The sequence below is a fragment of the Triticum aestivum genome, chromosome 2B, assembly GCF_018294505.1.
Source record: "Triticum aestivum cultivar Chinese Spring chromosome 2B, IWGSC CS RefSeq v2.1, whole genome shotgun sequence".
In the NCBI taxonomy this organism is placed as follows: Eukaryota; Viridiplantae; Streptophyta; class Magnoliopsida; order Poales; family Poaceae; genus Triticum; species Triticum aestivum.
The window spans coordinates 506623416-506635899 of record NC_057798.1 but is presented as its reverse complement, the minus strand read 5'-3'; positions in this window follow the sequence as shown (position 1 = coordinate 506635899).

The following is a 12484-nucleotide window of genomic DNA, read 5'->3' as shown; positions in this document are numbered from 1 at the left end:
GAGGTCGGCACAATGGAACTTAATTAAGAAAAACAAAAGGACAACCATGGTGGCTCGATGTGCTACATAGTTGCCGATATTATCCCCCTCGGCCCAAAAGGTTTGGCCCTTGGTCTTGAAGAGGAGGGTCTGCATCCCACCAATGTCCTTCCCCCTATAGAAACCTAGGATGACTGAGGTCTCGTGGCCTGGGCATACTTCCATAGAGGCGAAGGTCGAGCTTGGAGGGGTTGATCTTTCTGGTACAGAACTTCCAGTGCCTCGACAATCCTGATGGTACTGAGTTGTTGATAACGATTCTGTAATACTTGATCCATGCATAATAGCAGTATACTTTTGACAACACTGAAATCATTCTTGCAAGAGATAAACACATTTGATACATCCTGAGATGCTCCAGACGCTAGGTGTTCACCAAGTGGTTGATCCAGCACATATTCTTTCTTAGCACTTCTGAGAACATATCTCAGAATGTGGATCCAATCCTCATAGCTTCCACCATTTGTAGTGAACTTTTCTTTCTCAAACAAAGGTGCTAAATTGAAAATATTGCGAGCCATTGATCTACGACAATAAACACAAGATTCACTTTAGACATTATGCATAATTAAATTCACACTAGTGTTCAAAACAATTTTGATATAAAGTTCACTCCCACTCAAATCAACATCTCTCATAATTGATAATGAGTGGTTCAAGATCCTAATCTTATTCTAAGTCATTGATTTGGACATCACTGATCATGAGAATTTTAACCGGTGGGCAAAACCTTTGTCGATCATATCTCCATACGACTCTTGTTCACATTTCGATGCTTCGTGCTCCAAGCTCAGAACGATTCTTCTAGAACTTCAAGATAACCAAGTGTTATCTGCACACATGGTCTGACCATCTCTGTCTTACACTTCTCATCCCATTTATACTCATGTGGACAAGACGTACTCCGAAACGCTAAGTGTCGCAGATAGTTGTAGCATGAAATATAAGCTGTTAATTATGAAAATGGAAATATAACAATACAATAATACTGCCTCTAGGGCATATTTCCAACACTAGGTCCACTGTTAGTGTCCTTAGCTCTATGCCAATGGCTCCAAGAGGCCTTCTTTTAAAAATTGTACTTGGCAGGGACAGATCAAAGATAGAGAACATTCGACTACGTTTTATGCCTATGGTATCAATGAGCATGCCAATGACATATGGTGCTAATATACACACAGACCATGTTGTGCTAGATTTTGGGCCTAGCATCGTAAGAAATCTGGGCAGGTATTCGAAAGAACGCTAGTCGTCCAGGCCCCACGATGATGAAAAGCCGGGTGGGCGAGCCCCTTTGCATCCAGATTAGACATGCGATGACCCCCAAAAATGGCATATAGACCTGAAATGTTAGCCCACGACTTAGGTGGCTAGGCATAATGGTACAAAAAAGCACCAATTCTATTGCCCCATGCCCACACACTCTTGGGAGGTAGCTGGGATATTCTTAAGCACAAATGGCAAGGCATGTCTGGATACCAAGGGTGATTAGGCTACTACCCATAGCTGCTCCAAAGAGTACGTGCCCGGGAGCTTGATCAGAGACCTATACTATGACGCACGAAAAAGAATGGGACGACTCGAGCAATCCCATCTCGGATATCGTTCATGTGTGTTTTTACCCATGCTAATGGCCTTTGCGTATTATTTATAAGACAGACATAGTGTTGCACATATAGAGCTACCAATACGTTCTTCTTTTTACCAACAAGGTCTATTTCAAGACTAGCTCTAATATCAACTATGCTAAAATAAAAGTGCCAATGCAAACATAAATGCAAATTGACTCGAAGAAACAAAGCCAAGAAATACACCTACTTCCTTCGACGGGTCATATGCGCCATCATCCATTACACCGGGCGTAATAACAGAGATACATTCACAATAATGTCTACAATTGGTCTCTTCAAACAGCTCACTTAACTTCCACTTTATGTTTCTAATAGTTCACTTAACTTCTGACTTGTAGTTGATTAGTTGGTCTCTTCAAATAGTTCATTTGACTTCCATTTTATGTTGCACATAGTTTCTTAACTTTCGGCCTGCAGTTTGGTCTCTACGCCAATTGGTGCAACGGGTCATCTAGTACAGTAAAACTGCATGCAAATATATAGAAAATGGTACAATCAACACCAATTGTCCAAAGCACATGAAAAATATGTTGAAAACTGTACATATGTAGCAGGAGCATGGTATCATGAACTTGATAATATCAACTATTAAAAATTGAAAAAATAGGCTAAAAACTATTTTTAATAGCATTATCTTATGATGAACTTGACAACAACATCAAATGTTCAAAAATCATCAAACAAAATGGGCTAGAAACTCTATGCAACAATACCATATTATATGATGAACTTGACAACAACATCAACTCTTCAAAAAACATCAAAATTTTGGCTAGAAATTGTATGTAACAGAAGCATCTTATGATGAACTTCACAACAACATCAACTATCCAAGAAAATCAACAAAAACATATTATATTAAGCTTGCCAAGGACATACAGATTATAACAAGTCTCACATCATCAAAACACACTACAAGTTTTGTATGTGCATCGACAATGCAATTTTAGGATAACAAGTTCATAACTCTAATACAAACCAGAAGAGATTATAAACTAGCAACACACATACATACTATCCATCACTATCCATTCTTCTTATTCATCATCAACAACCATTCCTTCCTGAAGTTCATGGGGAAGCTCTAGAAGCGCTTGAATCAAAATTTCGCTAAGGATCAACTTATCATACAATCACAATATGTCACAATGAGTCAAATTAGTGATCATTTCAAGTGTACCAAGGATTTTAGTAGGAGGTGTAACCTAGGGCATAGGTAAAAGATCGTATGACTTCAGAGCATCATCAAATTAGCTCTTCATATCCCCAAGTAGGCACATGATAGCATCACTGGTTCACTGCTTTTTGTGTGGCACTTCAGGAGAGGCTTCAGTTGGTTGTACAACAGTTTCAGTGCATGTGATGGCACCTTCACCATTTGCATGATATTTTGACTATATGGTTGTGATATCATCCCAATTCTTAATGACATTGTTCTCATAAAATGATGATTTCTTGTTAGCCTGCGTGCACATAGAAGTTGTCAAATAAATGCATAGGTGTCTTGTATACAAATAATACAACGTGGAATTGATAAATTTCTTACCGCAACATATCCAGTCCTCACATCTTCACTATGAGGGACCGCTATGCGATTAGGGTTGGCTCAGAGAGGGAGAAGAGAGGATAGGGGTGGGAGAGAGAAGGGATTACTGATCATAGGGTCGGGAGAGGGTCATCCAGGGGCGGATAATCGGCGACAGGGGACATATGGACATGAGGCGGGTAGGGGAGGATAACGGGAGATGTACCACAAAGAGAAGGCCTACCAGAGACAGGGAGAAGAAGGAGGGTGGCAGGAGATGGAGGAGACCTTCAAGAGATAGGAGATAAAGAGGATGATAGTGAGAGATGAGAACCCACCCGCGTCGTCGCTACCTCTATCGCGTCGCTTCTTCCTTGCCCCGTGCGCCCAATATATTTATCTCATTTTCAGGAAGTGTCGAAGAGGTAAGCGAGTGGGGTTGAGGGGGAGGGGCAGCAAACCTAGTTCTTGGAAAGCGTCGGCACCATCGTCGTGTGGACGGCACAATGGTCAGATCTGGAGATCGTGATGGCCTTCTCCGACATTGGCGTTGGTATGGGAAACCTCCTCCAACTTTGAAACAGTTTGATCTGGCTCAATAGTTTCCACACACGACAACTCTTGTGGATGCGCTAAGTCATGTCTATCACCGACAGGTGCTACATAAGACAACTCATGCAGATGTGTCAAATCACGGCTGCTGCCGGCAGGTGCTACATGTGGTGCCTCCTATAGAGGCGACAAGTCATGCATGTTGCCGCTGGATCGAAGCTGGTGCGACAATGACGGGAGGGGAGGAAGCATGGGACATTTTTCTCTTCTGAGATGTATCCTTTGCAGGTATTCGACTATCGAGGCATTGGTAGTAGGACAAACCTGATATGTCTCCAACGTATCTACTTTTCCAAACACTTTTGCCTTGTTTTGGACTCTAACTTGCATGATTTGAATGGATTTAACTCGGACAGGCGCTGTTTTTAGCAGAACTGTCATGGTGTTATTTTTTTGCAGAAATAAAAGTTCTCAGAATGACCTGAAACTCCATGGAGTCATGTTTTCGAATTAATAAAAAATATTGGCGAAAGCATCAACAGAGGGGGACCCACACCCTGTCCATGAGGGTGCAGGGCACGCCCACCCTCCTGGGGTATGCCCCCTGCCTCGTGGGTCCCCTGGACCTCCACCGACATCAACTCCAACTCTATATATTCAATTTCGGGGACAGAAAAATCAGAAAGAAGGATTCATCGTGTTTTACAATACGAAGCCGCCACCAAGCCCTTATCTTCCTCGGGAGGGCTAATATGCAGTCCGTTCGGGGCTACGGAGAGGGGAATCCGTCGCCATCATCATCATCAACCATCCTCCAGCACCAATTTCATGATGCTCACCGCTGTGCGTTAGTAGTCTCATCGTTGGCTTGCTGGACGGTAATGGGTTGGACGAGATTTACCATGTAATCGAGTTAGTTTTGTTAGGGTTTGATCCCTAGTATCCATTATGTTCTAAGATTGATGTTGCTATGACTTTGTCATGCTTAATGCTTGTCACTAGGGAATGAGTGCCATGATTTAGATCTGAACCTATTATGTTTTCATGAATATATGTGAGTTCTTGATCCTATCTTGCAAGTTATAGTCACCTACTACGTGTTATGATCCGGCAAACCCCGGAGTGACAATAGTCGGGACACTTCTCGGTGATGACCGTAGTTTGAGGAGTTCGTGTGTTCACTAAGTGATAATGCTTTGGTCCAGTACTCTACTAAAAGGAGGCCTTAATATCCCTTAGTTTCCAATAGGACCCCGCTGCCACGGGAGGGTAGGACAAAAGATGTCATGCAAGTTCTTTTCCATAAGCACGTATGACTATATTCAGAATACATGCCTATATTTGTCGGCGTTCTAGATACGGGGGTACCTAGACTTGCCTGCCTGCGGCCACTGCGTGGCTCCATCGATGGCCTGGTACGGCCCAGCTTTAGCATCATCGACTCAAGACCCTCGCGAGGCGGATGACGCCAAGACACCCAAGGGGATCGGCGTCCTCAGGCTGGCTCCCGAGGGGCGGAGACTTCTACGCAAGGTGCACCTCACGAGGCTCAGATGACATGAGTGATGACGACCAAGGCCAGGCGTTCGCCAGCGGGCGCAGAATACCAGTTTCCTCTTTGGTGCAAAGGAGACAAGCAACAGGCGCGGAGTCCCGAGGAATCAGCCAAAGGTTTCCATTCTAGTGTAACCTGACCAAGACCGCCAGGACGGCAGGACAGAGGTCATCGCCGAGCCCACCGCAGCGTCACAACCAGAGGATTTTCGCAGGCAAAGACCACTTTAGTCAGGATAGGATGTACTTCATGTTCCTCTTCAAATCTGGCTGTTGTGGGATCCCTTCCCGCCAACATTTGGGAAGAGGACAGAGGCCACTATAAATAGGACTTAGATACCAACATAGAAGGGGGTGAAGAGAGAGATCAGATCCATTTTCTCACTCGACCACCTCACTATCTCTCTCGAGCTCAAGAACACCTCACCTCCTGAGGCCGGTTCATCCACTGTACTAGTTCATCCTCAGCCCCTCGAGGCAATCCACCAAAATGCTGGAGTAGGGTATTACACCACAAGGTGGCCCAAACCAGGATAAACTGTTGTGTCTCTCTATTCCTTTGAGCTCGACACGCTAGGCCTAGAGTATCGCGAGTAGGCAGGCTGGGTAGGTTGAGATCTCCGCACACACCCTAGAGTTCGAACCTATCAAGGGTTTGCGGAAACCGAAATCCAACATTTGGTGCGCCAGGTAGGGGCGCATCGGATCCTTTCGTCCGTCGATCGACCCACCGCTACTCCGACACTTCCATGGCTGGCGCACGTCAGGCTCGCACTGAGCGCCGGGCTGCGATTGTTGCCCACCTTGCTCATCAGATGGCTCTCGCGGGCGACGACTGTCCTCGTCGTCCTCCGTCACCAGCAGTCAATGCCGCCACGGGCCCTGCCAGCCACGAGCAGCAAGTTCCATAGCTGCACCCCTCGGTGCGCCACAACGGGCGCACCGCCACTCCATCGCTGACCCCGGCCGCTTCGTCCTCCCATGCACGTCGTGGCCTGGCGAATGCACAAGCTGCTCTGCTCATGGTGCGGGAGCTCCTTCGCTACCGCCCCATCAACGACTTCTATGAGGAGTGGCTCGAGCACATCGTCGAGCTCGTCAGTGCTGCCGGAGACTCCACTGTGCCGGGCCGCTCACTACCTCAGCAGCCGCCTACCGCGGGCGATGTGGCTCACGGGGCACCTCCACCACCAGCCCAGGGCACCATCGTCGAACCAAGGCGGGTGGCACCACGGCGTGACCTACGGTGCCAAGCGCCTGCGCGCGAAGAGGCGAGCTGCCAAGTGGTGCAGCGGCCCCAAGAAGATGCATGTGCGCTTCCAGCACCCCCATGTCAAGACCGTGTACCGCCTGTGATGGCGGCAGTGCGCGAGCACCACACTAAAAAAAATACACTTCCGTAAAATCATCATTGGTCGGAGGAAACACATGCCAGCTCCATGTTGGCACATGTGTCACTCATCCAATGGGCGAGATGTGCCTATGATATGTTCACATGTGGACCGGCCCAAAAGTGGCGCATAAAGATTAAATGGGCTGGCCCAACTAAAGGCCCACAAGATTACGTGTACCATAATGGGCTGGCCTAGCTAAAGACCCACAAGATTTCACTAACCATAATGGGCCGGCCCAGCTAAAGGCCGACAAGATTTTGAGGACACTAGTGGGCCGGCCCATTAATAGGCTGCCATGTTTTGGGCCAAATGTCGGCCCATATTTGATCCATTCCATTAATAGCCTGCCACGTTTCGGGCCTAATAAAGGCCCAAATGAGATCCGGACCGTTAAAGCCTACCACGTTCTGGGTCAAATTACGGCCTAGATCAGATCTGGCCCATTACGAGGCTTTGTGCTAAATTATGGCCCATATCAGATTCAGCCTGTCAACTGGACGCTATGCTTTTGGGCCCACTTGCTAAAACCCATTTAGTAATTCGGCCTAATATTAGTTTCGTCCTGTTAATGGCACGTTTAACATTTTGGCCCTACATTTATTTCGGCCTATTAAAAGCCCGTCATATAGTTGGGCCTAACTACGGCCTGGTTTGCATCTGGACTGCTCACAGTCGATAATCTGATTGGGCCAAACAAGGACCGAGACAATTTTGTCCAGGTAACGGCCCGTGATGTGATTGGCACAATCATGGGCCAGGGTCTACTTCGGCCTGCTATCGGCCCATGAGCTATTCAGCATGTTTTAGGCCCAACCTACTTTTCAGCCTCCTAAAAGCCCATTGAGTTTCCTTGCAAAAATAGGGCCGGCGGTTTACTCGGCCTATTAAAGGCCCGAATCTACTAGTGGGCCAGTTTACATTTAGGCCTGATAACGGACCAAGATGACAGGGCCCATGATGCGGATCATACATAGTGATTTGCATGACGGCCCAATTATGTACCGTAATTTTATGGTTTGGCCGGTTTACTGCGAAGACAAGATATATATACAGTAAAATAATTGCAGCATCGTGAATAAGAAAAAACCTAGACTATACAATAAATAAATTATGGCATATTACATCCATTGGGCATGAAAGTTTGCCACTATGATAATAAAGCACAAGCAGACAACAGATTACATATACTGGGCATCAAAGATGCCACCAGTGCAAATAAACACGCCGACAAAATAATATACAAAACAGACAACACTTCAATAGAGTTCAAGAAAGGTTAGCCTTGCTTGGGAGCTGCAGCGCAAGCAACTGAGCAAGATGATGATACTGTGCTTGTTTGACACTTATATCCTCCTCACTCTGAAAGATAAACAAGCAGACAGATGACAGTTTTTTAACATATAAGTATCAGTGCTGACGATTCATCACATTTCTTACTGGCGAATAAAGTGACACATTTTAAAATAACATTAACACAATATGGTATTGTTCAGGTCAAGACATGGCAAGAAATGACATTATGAAGGAGTTGGCAGCTTCACGACACCAGTTGATTACACATAAAGAACTCATAAGTATCAATGGTTAGTGTGATGTCAATTTATCCCATTTCAGATTGGCAAATAAAGAGACGGTTTAAATAATAGTAGAATGATATGACATTGCTCATAGTTAAGACATTGCAGAATATGACATTGTGCTGTAGTGGGTAGGTTCACCACACCACTGGAGTACGGATCAAGAATAGAAGCATACATGTAGTGCAAAAGAAGATCACTTGCTCTGTATAGTTTAATTTACATGGTATGAAGAAGGAACTTGGTTGTACAACTGAAAACTTAAATTGAGAAGGACAAACTTTTGTTTATGAACTACATAATAAACTTTAAACATGCAATTTGATGCAAACACCAAAAATAAACAGCTGTTGCAGTCATGCCTAACCAAATATACACAACAAATTTTGAAGGCTTGAGAAGGACAAACTTACATTATTGGTGAAGACAAGCTCTATAAAGCCCTTTTCCATGCTGATGGGGGGGGGGGCAATTCAAGAAGTTTACCACAGAATCTTCTTCATAAGCATTGCCTTTATTCTACATTTTGTTAAGAGTAAATATAGATGTGATAATATAACAAAAATGGAGAATTTAAGATAAGATGAAGAGTGATGCTACATAACCAAGTAGCTATAAATGTAAGTACAACGATACAGGCAAAAGGTACAGCCAAGAGCAATGCAGAGCTAAACTTCTTCAGTACCATTCGTGTTATCCAACCTTATGGTAAGAGTAAATATAGATCTGATGTGTAGAAAATGGAGGGCAAAGGAAAATAAGCTGCAGAGTGATGGTACATGAAAAACTATCTGTCAATATAAGTACACTGATAAAGGACAGCAGGTACTTACAAAAACAATGCAGAGCTAAAAAAATTCATTGGCATCGGATATATTCTACACTAATGTAACCATTCATACAGATTAGATAATCTGGAGCGAACAATTGATAATCAAGCTATCCACTGCTGTCACATAATGAACCAGGTATGTATGCAAGTACAGTGATACAGGACAACAGGTACTAACAAGAGCAAAGCAGCGAGCATCATATTTGCGATATCCTGTCATTCTTTTCAAACCGAAATTCTTCTTCGAGCAGATTTCCTGCAAAAAAGATCCGCAAGGCACATGCAAAAAAGTAGAAGTTCAAATTGTCATGTGATATAATAGACAGTACCTCATCCTAGGAACTAGACCAGTGCATAACAAGGTTTTTCCATTCAATGTCTTATAAATTTAGCATAGTAGACTTCACCAGAAATTTGTTTATAGACTTGCCATCAAAGTGTGATTTCCTCAGGTAACACTGATACTACTGCAATGCTTCCTTGAAAAGCGCAAGCAAGCTTTGCTCGTCATGAATATCCAGATTGACCCTCGCCTACTTACAACAATGTAATGTAAATCATTGATGTGTTCAATCAGCAGAAAACAAGAAAATAATCACCATGAATAATAGCACTTACACGTAAGTGGGACATGAAGATGTGAAAATGGTGTTTGTCTTCACTATAATCTTCCCATGATGGGAATATGTGCACGTAGTCCCGAACAACATTGAAAGCATTGTATTCTAAAATGGGAATAACTGGAATGGGGTTCCAATCTGCAGGAATTGGCCATCTCTGCAGTTGGGATAGGTCTTCGCCCGGTGGACTTGCTATATTTTTTGCTAGAGTGGGATTTTTCCGTGGTATGGCTGGTGCTATGGCAACTGAAATCAGCATACCGTTTGCTGGAGTGCAGGTCCTGTGTGGTGGGGCTAGTGGTGTGGCTAGTGAAGTATGGGTACAGTCTGCTGGAGTCGGTCCTACGTTTTGTGTCACTGGTTGTACAACCAATATAAGTGGGGTGCTATCTGATTTCTCTGGCACCACCACATTTTTCTAGGACTTTGCTGGTGCTCCTTCAGGTTCGGAAATAACCCTCTTCCTTTTTGATGTCTGATGCACAAGAACAACATTTGAGTGGAAAAACATGGTATGATGACAGATGGAATATGTATTGATAATGGATGGGCATGGCATCTCGACATATATGATGAGTAAACTAAGCAGATGGCGGTGCAAGAATGTAGAAGAAATGCAAGACAACATATGCAAGATACGCGCAATCAATAAAGCCTTGCCAAATTAGAACAGTCACCTTGATGGGGGAACAGGAAAGGCCATCTGCCTTTCACTCCTCGAGGTTAGAATAGTCATTAGGATCATATTCTGAACAAGAATAAATAGGTGGGGAGTGTATGAGTTTCATTGCATCCAGAATGGCACTCAATGCCTTGGTGCCAATTTTGTAAGTCATTGAAGTGTTTAGCTTCAAGAGTGGACTGCTGCTAGTGCGACACAAAGCAGCTACACTGATCATAGTGTAGATATAACGGGAAACCGTAAGCATCGGAGTAAAATTAGCAAACTAGAACTTGCTGGAATATATGTGCTAGTATTGCCGGTACGGCTAGAAAGGTTTCGGATACTAGCTCTCTTCAACTGAAGGTGCGGTATTATTAATATCAACGTAACTCTCAAAGGCACACAGCTCCCCGCGTTTCCTTGCTATTCTTATAGGATTCAAGTGGGGAGGCCACTACAAATCCTATTCCTATGTTTACAAAATCCTACGAATCAAAGAGGCCCGAAGCACAACACCCTTTATACATAAATATGGTTTACAAATGGCATGATCTCATATTCATAAGGTTGTATCCATCTTAATTTGGATTTTCAAATATTTGAAACCAATTATGTTGAAATCCAATGTATGCATTCCTCGCTAACTGTCTCCAATTAATGTGTGCTTCATGTAGGTTTTTTTACTTCTCAAACATGTATAATGTGTTTCACACATGCAACATATAGTGTAACCCCGTTTAGACATTAATTGCATACAAACCATGCATTGTTTCTAATTAAAGAATCTATGGATCACTAATATTGATAAACTATATAACATTACACATGTCCCCAAATTCAAATGAATATGCATGTTTGATACACCAATTTGCTTTATGATATTATCGATGTCGTGATCTCTAGTTTAAATATTTGAATCCCCTTTAATCCAGATATTTGTCGCATATCGCTATCACTCATGCTTGTATAGGAGTATCTCTCTAGACCTATACGTGTTCATCGTCTCTCGGGTATCTCTCGTGCTACATGTATGTCGACAATGGTCTTTTATCTTCATAACACACTGCGGTACTCTCTTCCTCGACCTTCATCACTCTATCTCTCTCTAAGTATATCTCGCTCCCTGCTATGTGTCTCTAACTATGATTCTCCATGTGAAATCTCTTTCTCTCACACAAACACAAAACTTTGTCTCCTGGCATCTCATTTCTCTCTACTATTCCCCAATGTGCCACTCACACACACCCTCTCACACAGAGATGTCTTTCGCTCCTTAGGTATGAGAAGCTATGAGTCTTCCTCTTAAATATCTCTTTCCCACACACAAACACAAACTCTGTCTCCCAGGGTCTCATATTTCTTCATTGTTCTCTTGTATGTCGCTCACACACTCTCTCTCTCTCTCCTTAGAGATATCTTGCGTTCCCTCATATGTCTAGATATCACTCTCGTTGTGAAAAATCTTTCTCTCTCGCAGACACAAAACTCTGTCTCTCGGGATCTCATTTCTCTCTGATATTTGTTTGTATGTGACTCACATGCACCATCTCTCTATGTCTCTCACACCCACACACATAACTCAGCCTTCTGATCCACTCGACTCCTATCTCTAACACACACTAGCTAGCATCTTTATCTTTCTATTATCTATTTCTCCATCAACCTTCTTTCTCGCCCTCAATCTTGCTTCCTATCACGCACACTACATATGTTTCTCTCTACATGCAGTCAAGTGCCCTCTTTTTATCTTTCTCTCACACACACATAACTTCACGCTCTAAACCACCCGGCGGTCATCTCCAACACTCAAACTAGCGGATGTCCCTCTAGCTAGCATCTCCATCTCTATATCTATATGTAGTTTCTCCGTCAATATTTCTTTCTCTGATGCGCTCTTGCTTCCTATCACCCACACTATATATGTCTCTCCATACATGCATATATAGGTTGATCTCTTTTGCACAATCTTTGTGTCTCACTCCCTCTGCTCGCCATAGATGCATGCTCCAGCCTACACCACTATCTCTTAAAGACAAAAACACATGCTCAATTGTCAGGCCTTCTTCCACTAGTGCAGAACCGGGCAATAGCACCGG